At 30.4% G+C, this 13,230-nt stretch overlaps 1 pseudogene; it reads left to right on the top strand.

Moving 5' to 3' along the window:
• Window positions 1–1,619: 1,619 nt before the first annotated feature.
• Window positions 1,620–5,304, top strand: LOC140887507 (organic cation/carnitine transporter 7-like; annotated as a pseudogene).
• Window positions 5,305–13,230: the final 7,926 nt, after the last annotated feature.

Genomic DNA, 13,230 nt, shown 5'->3' with positions numbered 1-13,230 from the left:
AACAAATACATTGATCGTTAACGATACTGACATATAAGTAATGAAAGACGATAGCATACCAGAATGCAGATGAGAATGATGAAATTATGGTTATTCTTTGTAAGTAAATATTTTTAACTAGCATAAAGAAGAGACCGTCTGATTAAATAATGACGATAAAAAATGCAAATTATTGAAGAATATAGTTTCACAAATTAATTGTTATTAAAGATGATGATAATAATGATTCTTTCATGGAGAATAAAAAAAACACTTGATATGAAAAAAATATTAAAGAGAAAAAATTATCTATACCAATTTTTTTCCATAAATCAATAATGATCAACATATAACATAAAAAAATTACAAAATCATATTTAATATAATTTGATTAACATATCCTACTTATTAACAAATAAAAAATAAATCATACATACATGAGATAACTAGAAAATATGACGAATTTATTGTACGAAACATGTCATAATTTCTCAAGAATAATAAAAAAAATAAAAAATTCGATCGAGCTGTAATAATTACATAAGTTCAATATCAATATTATGTTAATATAAACTACAATAAACATAACACTTATATTTATAAGTTTACATGAATGTCGATAATGTCTTATTCTAAACTGTTAATGTTAATATAAAATAATCATGACCGTAAATATAATAATACAAACATTAAAGTTGCAAGTGTTATATTGTTCGAAAATATTACAAATATTTTTATTAGTTGCAATGTCGAATAATATATTGATTACATCACTAAGACATGTAATAGATTTTTTTCAAAAAAATATATATTATTACCATAAAAATCATTTATTAACTGTGTGTTAATATCTTCTCATCTCAATTAATTTATTCAGCAATGTTTATTGACAATAGAAGATATTCCCACATGTATTCAAGTGACTTTTACTAATATATATAAGCAAATAGTTAATGAAACTTAATAATACGATATAGCTTGGATGATAAGGTATTTGATTACTAGAGGCGCATGGTTCAATACCTTTCATTATTATTAATTTTAAGTTTGTTTTTAAATTATTAATTATTTATCTATTTTTAAGTTTGTTTTAAATTTTTATTAATTTATCTATATTGGATTCAATAGGCGTCAATTTTTATATTTATTTTCTGAGCTGAAAACTAACCTTTTGTTGAGAATTGAGATGATTAAGGTTTTTGTTTTTTTATGAAGTATTACCATTAAACGAACAAATATCTCATTAAACTAAAACCTTAATTTTAAATTTTATTCACTCATTTTTTTCTTATTGAAAAAGATTTGAAAAATAAATAATGTTAAATGTACAACAAATATATCATGCAACGATATTTATAACAATTATATAGTAAAATTTTGCTATTATATCGTAATATTTTAATATTTTATCAAAAAAATTTATATTCAATATATTATAAGATTTGATAAATAAAATTTTTATTTTGAATTTTTTATTATATAAATTTTTCTTTTATAAATTTCGTTCTATCTATAATATTAGTAAGAAAAATTAATAGTAACAAATACTTTCCAGATGTCCACATATTATTCAACATTTGTCTTTAAAAAAAAAAAAAAAAAGGCCTGCCACCCCCAAACATTAACTAGTCTCTGTTTCATTGGATAACCGGGTGCTGGAATACAATTTCATTTGTCAACATACTTTTCCTTACAACTCTTCACGTTTGGAGGTCAAAGATGGAATCTTTGGTGGATCATTGATACCCGATTCAAAATCCAACATCAATTCAACTAATGGCAACCATAAACGAGGTAAACATTATCAGATAGTTTTTTTTTTTTTAAATGTATTATCAGATAGCTTTTAATCTGAATAAAGTCAAGATTATTTATTTATTTATTATTTTTTTAAAGTAATTGTGCTTTGTGAGCCATTCTTATTTAGATAGATTCTATGACTTTCTGATTTTGCTGACAGACGAAAAAGGAAATGCAATTGGAAAGCGCTTTGCTTGTTTCTTGATTCGGATTTGTAGAGACGGGACCAGTTTTTTTTTTTTTGTTTTTTTTTATTTTATTTTTTTTTGCAGTTAATTTGATGCACGATGGTGCTATTTACTAAGTAGTAACTTACAGTCTTGTTTTGGGTTTAATCGATTTGTTTTGCCAGATGATGGATAGTTCTGGTGATGGACAAGTGTACACACTGGATGAAGCTCTGACAGTGGTGGGGTTTGGGAAATTTCAAGTTCTTGTGTTAGTTTATGCTGGGCTCGGGACCATGGCAGAGGCAATGGAGGTAATGATATTATCTTTTATAGGGCCGGCTGTTAAATCTGAATGGGGGCTTTCGTCAGGGCAAGAAAGCTTGATAACCACTGTGGTTTTTGCTGGCATGCTTATTGGAGCTTATTCCTGGGGTGTCATTTCAGACAACTGTGGAAGAAGGCAAGAATTGGAGTTTTTCCTTTTTTTCTTTTTACAGTTTATTTTGGTTATGCTCTGCACGAATTTTTATTACGGTGCCTGCTGCGAAGCTTGAAGTCTTTTGCAACTAATTATATAACTTGCCATATTATGTAGTTTTTGGTTTCCCTATTACAGAGTTTTGCATTGCAAAGTTTGTTCACTAGCGTAGTTGAAGAGCATTTTCTTGTAGTACAACATCAGAAGAAATGGCGAAATTTTGTATCTCTTAGTATTTCTACCGATCAAGTATTATTGTAAGTGAGAAGTGCTCAGTCCTTGAGGTATCTCAGTGAATGCAATGCCTCCGGTTAACAATTCTCAAACATAAAAAGAACATGAAACTTTGTATCTTGAACCAAACTTCAAAGGTTCTTCCTGTTTTTCCTATTATAATTGTTCTCTCATTTCATGAACAGATGTTCATGAAGATTATCTAACACTACTCTGTTTCATCAGGATGGGCCTTCTGAGTATAGCTGTAGTGACAAGCACATTTGCTATGTTTAGTGCCCTCTCCCCAAATTATATATCATTGGTCCTCTTTCGTATGGTAGTTGGCATAGGCCTAGGTGGTGGACCCGTATACTCGACCTGGTTTCTCGAGTTTGTGCCTCTGCAAAATAGGGGCATTTGGATGGTTATCTTTTCAACTTTCTGGACAATTGGAACAATACTCGAGGCTTCATTGGCATGGGTATGACCTTTTCCCTGTTCATCATCAAAAGATTCTATTGAGAATCTTTGGCAAAGTGTCTTACTAATTTAATGTTTTAGCGGTTAGGAAGCAAAGATTAGTTCTGAACTTTAACTGGCACTAATTACTGATTACACATTTTTTTACTCAATATATATGTATGGTTCAGGATACGGTGTTGTTTCTTTTGTTTATGCCTTCAAATTATCCGTGTAATGTTGGAGAAAGAAATTATGTATTTGTTTATTTTGGAACTATTCTTGTACTTTTTCTGCAGATCATTATGCCCAGGTTGGGGTGGAGGTGGCTTCTTGTGCTGTCATCAGTACCCTGTTTTGGGGCACTTGTCTTTTATTTTCTTACAATAGAGTCACCCAGGTACCTGTACATGAATGGTAGGATCACTGATGCACATAATATTTTGAGGAAAATGGCAGCTATTAATCAAAAGGAGCTCCCTTCTGGCACATTGGTTTGTGATCAAATGGCTGAGCTAGATGAAGAATTTACACCTTCAGAAGATGCCCATTTCTTATCCGAAGGACAAAGAAACATCGCAATACATGAACGAGGCTTCTCGTCAGTACTCACGCTTCTGTCATCGAATTTATTGAAAACCACCCTTCTCTTGTGGGTTGTCTACTTTGCTAACACTTTTTCATACTATGGTGTTGTGTTGCTGACTTCAGAGTTGAGCAGTAGTCAAAGCATTTGTAGTTTAAACAATTCACATTCGCACAAGTTGATGGATTCTAGCATTTACATAAATGTTTTTATCACAAGTTTTGCAGGTACGCTCTTTAACGTTGTGAATCGGTTCTGTCGCATTTTTTCATGATGATGTTTGTTTCTTGCTTCTGGTTTTACATATGTACCCTGATTCGGTGAACTGAAATGTTTACAGAGCTCCCTGGACTCATTTTAGCAGCAGTTATTGTGGATAAAATTGGTCGTAGGATTTCAATGGTGCTTATGTATTCGTTTTGCTTCATATTCCTTTTACCACTGATGTTTCACACAAATGAACTGTTGACTGCATGTCTGTTGTTTGGGGCCCGAATGTCTGTAATCGGGGCTTTCACAGTGGCTGGAATTTACTGTCCCGAGGTATGTCATCCTAGTTACTCCATTCACCTTTAGTCGCTATTTGTTCCTTCTTCTTTGTTGCTATATATGTCATTTCAATTAATATATTTTAGATCAAGCTCTTTGATATGATTTTGAGGTTACGTTCTGAAGTGAGGGAGAGTAATAAGAGTTTTGTCTGGCTCGGACATTTTTGCCGTGGATATGGGCCATCTGGTTGAACCACGTATTCCTATTTCGTGTTGCACTGTCTCCTCACTACGTCGTCGCTGTTTGAAATTCAACAGTGTTGCTTCCTTTTCTTGTGATACAGAATTTGAAGATGAGTTATATTTATACTCGAATTGTTATGCCAACAAAGAACTGTCCCTTTTTAGTTATATAGTCATATGCTACCCACCACCACCAGCCACCTCTCTCCCTTATGACATACTCATTACTTCCTCTGTCACTAATTAAATGTGTTGCTTTGAATTGGAAATATGTACTGGATTCCAGGAGAAAGTTGGGCAAGCTTATATTTTGACCCTCATAAGCTGTAGTTGTTAGTTGTATTCTTTTGGTATTTTTATGCTTTGTGAGCTTTGATCATACACAAACTAAATATTTCTCTTTGAGGGTCTGCTAAACTGTTGTTGATCCTATCCGAGAGTTCGAAGTGTGTTAATTCAGTTGCCCTTGGTTGGCTGTCGTTTACTTCCATTGCAGATATATCCGACGTCTGTGAGGTCAACTGGATACGGCATTGCGAATTCTGTGGGAAGGATCGCAGGCATGATATGTCCTCTTGTAGCCGTGGGATTGGTCTCCGGTTGCCATCAAGTGGCTGCAATCACTTTATTCGAGCTTGCATTAGTTTTGGCTGGAATCAGTGTGCTGCTCTTACCCTTGAGACTAAGGGAAGGGAGCTAAGTGACATAGTTAGCTGAAAATAATTAGACTCATTTGTATATCAAACAACATCTGGTCTGGCCAATAATTTAGTTGAAATTGCATGTAATTTGTAAAATGTTAGCAAAAGAGATCAGGTATAAAGTATTTCTAACTATTAAACAAGAATAATTCACGATAAATGAAGAAATGTTGATTTTAAATCCCTAATTAAGTACTTCATTTTGTCCTTGTCAATGTACGAGTCACTCCTAATTAAATTTTATATCTCTTTCTCGATTATTGATTGCATGCGATAGAAATAAAGAAGCTAAGTTATATTTTATAAATATCAGCTTCGTTTGCTCGCGATGACGCCGATGAGTAAATTTTTTTTAATATCTATATTTTTTGTCATTTTTAGGCATAGTTTGGTACATTTTTAAAAAGATCATGATAAGTCAATGAGCCCGTGATAAATGCTTCTACAAGTGAACTATATATCCCTTTAATTTGGTGTAATAAATTTAATACAAGCAAAAAAATACTACAAAAATCCAAATTTAATTATTACATTTATACATGTGCAAGATCTAGAATAACAATGAAAAATAAAATGTATTATAGTAAGGTTAATTTCGTCATTACAATCCAATATATAAATTTAATCACTCTTATTAAAACCATACCAAACATTTAATATAATATCATATCATTTTACTTATCATTAATTTATCATTATATATTATATAATTCACTTATCCTATTCTATGTACCAAACTATGTCTTAAAAGATTAGATTAAGATTAAAAAATATTTAATAACTGAATTTTTTTAAAAGTAAATAAAATATGATGTTTATATAGATAAGCAAGGGATATTGTTGAAGAAAAGTTGGAGGAGAGGTTAAAAAAATGAGATTTGAGAGTATTTCTGTAAAATTAATCAAGAGTTCATTAAATAATAAGATTTGTTATTTTTATATGGGCAACTTGGCAATAGGTACCTAAACCAAACAAAAGTTTGAGTTTAGTACCTAGACTTTTATTTTCCAAAAATGCCCTTGGCTTATCCAAAAGCATTATTATTTTCGAAATTATCAATTGTATAGTCGGATTCAGAATCTGATTCACTTGATTCATCAAGATAATAAATATTTTCATCATCTGATGAAAATTCAACTGTTTCTACTGGATAAAATCCAAGAGTGTATAATTCTTCTAATAGTTTAACTTTGTTTTTCTTTTCATTTCGTTTTGGACATTTATTTGCATAATGACCTTCTTCATTGCACAACCAACAAGTGCAGTTCTTTCCCTTACCTTTTGGGCAAGTTGGTTTTTTATTATCAAACTTTTTATAAAAAATTTTTTTATAAGGTTTTCTGAAGAAATTTTTTTTAAATTTCTTTTTTTTATAGGGAATAAATTTCTTATTAAAAGATTTATAAGGTTTATTAAATTTATTTTGTTTCTGTCGTTTGAAATGGTTGTGTGACATGTTTGTTTTACAATCATATTCTTTTACTGTGAATTCCATTTTGTCACAACACAGTTTATTATTTTGTTTATAGGATTTGGATATTCTTTTATTTAATGTTACTTCATGACATTTCTTTGTTATAATATCTTTAATAAATTTAATAGCTCCTCCTAGTGTTTTGGCATAAGCGCTAGTTAAGAATTCATCTTTACTATTTATTGGTATATTAGATATTTTATTAAAAATACTTAATTTATAATGTTCTTTTTTATCAGCTTCTATTAACTGATAATAGTTTGTTTTATAATCACATATAAATTCTTTTAGATAACATAAATTGCATAATTTTATATTATCCAAAATAAAAATTGCTCTATTTTGTTCTATGTTTTTTGCTACCAGATTAGCATCATTATTAGAAACTCCCAAAAATTCTTGGTACAAGGCATCAACAAATAGTTCAAAATATCGATGTCCTGTCATTCCTTGTGGTAGATTAGTAATTACTAGATTTTCAGCTCACGTTCTTACTGCTCCTACCAATGTCATTTTTATCATCTCATGAGTTAAAACTTGAATATTCTCACTTTTATTTAATAATGATGTTAATTGAATGTGTACTGATAGTTCATTTGCACAATGATCTATCTTTGATTTTCTTTCTTTAGCTGTTGAACAGCCTAAATCTAAAATATTCTGTTTCACAAATCCTGATGTTTTTTATTCTCTAATAATATCTCTAACATCTTTATAAGATCCAGAATATTGGTCTCTATTATATTTAAATTCTTCATCATCTCTTCCGCCATTACCTTCTACATTTGTTCGTAGATTTAATCGTGGTCTAGAATTATCTTCGGATTCTGATTCTGAAATATCCATATCTCTGTATTGTTCTGATTTCTGATGTGAATGATATAATTCTTCTGTATTTACTCCTATTTGTTCAAAATCAGATTGGTCTGTTTCACTAAACATCTTCATACTTATGTTTTCCATAACTAAGGGGATTTCTATACCATGATTCGATTTTGAATGGTGGTTCTTCCTCCATTTTCCTTTTTCCTTTATCTATTGGAAGAATTTCTTTAAGATAATTTAATATTTCATTGATATGTCTTTCTTGTTCAATTATTAATCTAGTCGTTGCTAAATTAATATATTCTTTGAAATTTTTCTCTAATTCTTGTATTGTTAGATTGATCTTATTAATGTTATTTTTTAAATCTCCTAGATCTTTTTCTAATTTTATTAAGGACGTCATTGCGATGAGGTTGAATCATTAACAATAACTTGTTTAATTTTTAGAATTTTTTGATTCATGGTTTCAATCTTCTCAAGAATATCTTTATCATTTCTAGCAAATGATAATGATCTTTTTGGTACAGATTGTTTCGTGATTTGGAGGTCGTCTGAACTTCATATTTTATAGGGATTTATTTTTTCAATAAATGTCTTTCGAGTGTGTTCAATTCTTGTAATATTTTCAAACATTCTTTCAACAGAAATAGTTGGTTTTGTTGAAATTATTCCTGTTTGAGAATTATTACTCATTGCTACGCCGACAACATAGTTTATATTGATTGGATGGTTTCCTGTTAACATAAGATTATTTCTATAAAAGTAATAATCTAGTGTTAAAACATCATTTATATTTTTATCAAAAAAAGATATATTGTATTGCGGATAAATAAAAAATTTCATTTTTTTGTAACATAAGTTTACTTCAATTTTTCCAAGGATAGAATCCTCAAAATTACGTATCCTTTTGTCACGAACTGTGATTTCAATTGGTGTATCTATTCTTTCTGGGTAGTGAGCTGATACTATTATTTCAATTCCTCCGATATGAACATATTTCAGTTCAGATCGTTCTTTTTCACTTTTTTTGTCATGATGGTATCAATATCTTGAGTTGTTAACAACTTCAGATTATTAGACCTTAATTCGTTATTTATTTTACATGATCGTTCTTTTGTTTGAATCGAATAATAAATTAAATTTTTTTTGGGATTAATAAAATTTGAAATATTGCTTAATATTCCCGGTTGATCTATTAGATTAGTTTTTGAATTATAAAATCCTGTTTTCTGTATTTCAGCAAACTTACTTTGATTAAATATAATATTCAAATTATACTCTTGGTTTTCTTCAGATTCATCAATCTGATTGTTTTGATTTGGAATTGTTACTTCTGTCATTTTAACAAATGATAGAACTTTTTAATTTTCTTAAGGCTATTAGAAGTCTTTTTGTTGAATCGATTTGTTCTAATAGATTCTGAAAATCTTCGAAATTATCAATTGAAGATTGACAATTTTTTAGATGTTTCAAATTGTTTTCACAATTTTCTATATCAAAATTTATATTCATGGAATATAAATTAAAGATATTTGTTTTTGTATGTTCATACATTTTCCATTTATTAAAAATTTTTATTTTTACTATTTTGTTTTTGTTGACCGGGTTTCGATAACAAAGCTTATTTTTATACATAACATATTGTTATGTCTTCAATTTTTTCATTTTCAAAAATCTGAATTATCATTTTCCAGTTTCTTGAAAAATGTTTTTTTTTATGATTTTTGAAATAGAGGGTTTGGAGATCTTTTATTCTATTTCAATATTGATTTATTTGACGTGAATCTTTTAGTAAGATTATTTTATCAAATAAATTTTTAATCTCAATATCTAAGGTTAATCCAGACATTAGTAATCTGTTTTAATAACTGCTCTAATACTAGGTTGCGGAATTCTTATGAACTTCTTATCCATTGGTTTACAGATCTGATTCATTTATAACAGATAAATGATTTAATTTCAATTTGGTCCCATTTGTAAATTACTATTACAAATTTTAGTTGATAAATTGATTCGAATATGGTTAAAACAGAATTATTGAAACGATATTCATGAAATGTATCATATTCATGATCATCCTCTGTTTCAAACCAGTTTTTTATTATTAATCTTCCATTTCTTATAAAGGATGATGACATGGTTAATATATTTTGAATATTTCTTTAAATTAAGGGTTGCAGGAAGTTTATGAAGGTTACCTTGATTGAATGAGTCTTGTTTTTTAGCAGAGGTCAAATCCTTGCTTTTCCTTAATGATCACTTGATCAACTGGTACTTGCTAGATGGATCTCCAGGTTTATTCTAGACATGAAACTTCAATGGTTGATTTCTAACCTTATCCTCCTTACGTCCTGCTTGTTTAGTTATTAGCCATAAGGCTTAATTTTATTTTTGATTTTATGTTTCTTAGTTTCTGATAGTTTTCATACGTCTTGTATGAATCAGATTGTAAGAAACTTAAGAAGAGAGAGATACTCAAACTTCACCTGTTTATTTACAACAGAAACATCTCCTTTTATAGGCGTGGAGAAACGCATACAAAATTAAAATAAAAGAAAAAGAGGGGGACCACCCGACACTACATAATGGAAAACATCTCATTTTACATCTGAGTGGATGCCTTTCACATGTGGTGTGGTCCACGATTTCTTTTGTTTTTTTATATTGTGTCACTTTCACATTCGAACCATTTCTTTATTGGTTTGTCTTTTCTTTGACAGCTGCTTCTTCTATCTGAATTGGTTGGCAATGTCCACATTTGTGAGTGAAAATCATTATTCTTAGTCTTTGACATAGCATTTGTTGAGTTTCTCTGGTCATGTCAATTTTTGCTTCATAGATTGGAGCTTCGAATTGAGCTAACATGGCTTGTTCTTTCTTTTGGATTGTCTCCTTGTGTCCAGTGGTTAATAAAATTTTACTAGTTGCAAAATTTATTTTAATCTTTGAATTTCCATCAATCTTTCCTGTCTTTGAGATCGTGTCAATTAATGTATTTATTCTTATCTCAAGAAGTGTTGAGATATCCATTACTGGTTTCTCTTCATTTGATCCTTCAAATAAGAACTTGTCTTTATTTCTTCGACATTGAATGTATGTCATCGGTTGATAGAATTTTTCATTTTCCCAATCTGGAAGGGTTGAATGAATACTCAATGTTAACACCAGATCGTCTTTGAAGACTGCTTTCTTGAACTGGATGATACTATTTCTCAATTGATATGGAAATAGTTCTATCTCTTGATTGTTGGGACTGACTTCTAATCCACTTAATAATCCATTTGAAAAGAATCTTGCGACTTCATGCGCTGGAGCACCCTGCAGTGTTCTTGCTCTTGATATGCTTTGTGTGTCACAAGTTTGTAGCCAAGATCCTGCAGATGGTTTGGCTATTCTCAAATAGTTTAGTGTTTCAAAGAATTCAGTCTTGAGTTTTTCTGGAAAATTTGTTTTTTCAAAAATTGGTTTTTGTGGTCGCAAAATGACCATCTTTCTTTCTCTTGTTTCAAGTACGCTTTTAAACGTCCTTTCTTCTTTTTCATTTTTCTCGGTGTTGGCTGTGACCACCGATTATTTTTTCTTTTCTTTTTCTTTGTTGTCAGTGTTGGCTGTGACCACTGACTGTTTCTCATTCATCTCCATTATTTTATCAAATGGATTTGCTATCTTTTTGGTGTTCTTGGTGAGGATGATGATGACGAGGTTGTCATCTTCTCTTTTATCCTCTGAATTTTTCCGATTATATTCTTTTTTTTTGTTGAAGAATTTGAATTTCTTCCTTTATGTCGATCAATATTTCCTTTAATTGATTTAGTTTGTCCATCCTGCACAAGAAAAAAAAAAAAACACACACACACACACACACACACATATATATATATATATATATGTAAATGGTTAGAAATTTAACTCTTTATCGTGAGTAATTCGGATAGTTTTATTATGTGTATCATTGCATTTATGAATTCTTTTGCAAGAATTGAACCAATCTTTATGAGATTGATTATTTTACTCATAGAGTAATTCATGTTTGTGAATATAAATATCATTTCATCAATTTATATTACCCATGCTTTCTGATGCATGTTCGGATGACTTGAAGCCATAAAATAATTCATGTTTCTGAATATAAATCTCATTTCATCAATTTATATTCATCATGATTTCTAAGGCATGTTCGGATGACTCGCAGTCATTTTTTGGATCATTTAAGATCTTCTTTGTTATTCCGTTACTACAGATAGTATAATTTGGATGAAGTTCTCTGGTTAATGCGTCGGGTAATGAATTATATGTTCCTTTGACATGCTGGATTTCGAACTGATACTGGTTCAATTCCAATTGCCATCTAATTAACCTTGCTGCATTTTTCCCTACATTTTTTGATATTTTTCTTGTCTTGAAATATGTTAAATTCATATTATCGGTTCTTACTAGAAATGGTTTAGAGATAAGGTAAATTTCATAAGTTCTAATTGTAAATATTAAAGCTAATAATTCTTTTTTATTTGAATGATAATTTAGTTGTGCACCTTGAAAAGTTTCTGATGTATAATTACATAATTCTTCATTATTCCTGGTAGCTGTCTTAGTAAGCTCTTCTAAATTTCTTTTTCCTGTATAAGCTTTTAAACATGCTCCCCAGTATTCATCTGAAGCGTCTGTTTCAATTATTATTATGTCTTTATTAGAAGGAAAATATAACTCAGGAAGATTACTAATTATTTTCTTTTTAATAATGTCTATATAATTAGTATCTTCTTTAGATCATTTTCACTTATAGTCCTGTTTAAGTTTTTGCCTGAAGAGGTTTTCTGATTTCTGCAAGTTTCTTAATGTAATTTCCAAAATAAGTTAATAATCCTAGAAATCTTCTTAATTGATCTTTATCTTTGATTTCACTAGGAAAATCATGAATTTTATTAAGTATATGTTGTTGTAAACAATGTTTTCGATCTTCTATTTGTAATCCTAAATAATTTATTTTTGTTTTAAACAATTGTGCTTAATTTTCAGAAAGTATAATTCCATCTTTATGACAAATATCTAATACTGTCATGAGGTCTTTATAATGTTGATCTAGTGTTTTTGAATAAATTAATATGTCATCTATATAAACACAACAAAAATCTACATATGATTTAAAAGATTCATCCATACATGTAGTAACCCGTATCCAGAATTAGCGATTAATGAGTATATTAATCGTGTAATCATGTTTAGATTAAGTAAAACATGATTAAGAAAATTCCAAATGGGTTAACGGAGTCCAAAAATGGATTCAGGACACTCGAAAATGGTCGGGAAGGTTCTGAGGGTTCGGATGGATCGGAGGATCCGAACCAAAGATCGGAGGATCCGAACTCGGATCAGAGGCTCCGATCGAGATCGGAAGCTCCGTCGGTGAGATCGGACGTTCCGATCGGGACCAGGGCACACTTCATCGCTTACATCAGCAAGGTGACATCATGGCTGACGTAATATTGGGCGATCGGAGGTTCCGATCGTGTTCGGACGTTCCGAACCGGGTTCGGAGGCTCCGAACTCCGTCTATGAATAGAGGTCCGAAATTTCATTTTCAACTCGCACCTTTTCCTCTTTTCTCTCTGATTCCTTTGCCTTCTAACTCAGATCTAGGGAGTTTTAGGCATCCTATTGGGAATCCGAAAGTGGCATAGCGATCCCGACGTCGAGGCGGAGATGTGCCTAAGTTTTGAGGCAATTATCATCAGCGGGCTGACGACGGACGCAGGTATAGCTATGGTCTCCTTAAATTATTTAGGAGTATGCAATAGCTTAATTAAGGT

The sequence above is a fragment of the Henckelia pumila genome, chromosome 3, assembly GCF_033568475.1.
Source record: "Henckelia pumila isolate YLH828 chromosome 3, ASM3356847v2, whole genome shotgun sequence".
Taxonomy (NCBI): Eukaryota; Viridiplantae; Streptophyta; class Magnoliopsida; order Lamiales; family Gesneriaceae; genus Henckelia; species Henckelia pumila.
Note: the sequence above shows the minus strand (reverse complement) of the source record. Positions and strands in the feature narration are given on the sequence as shown.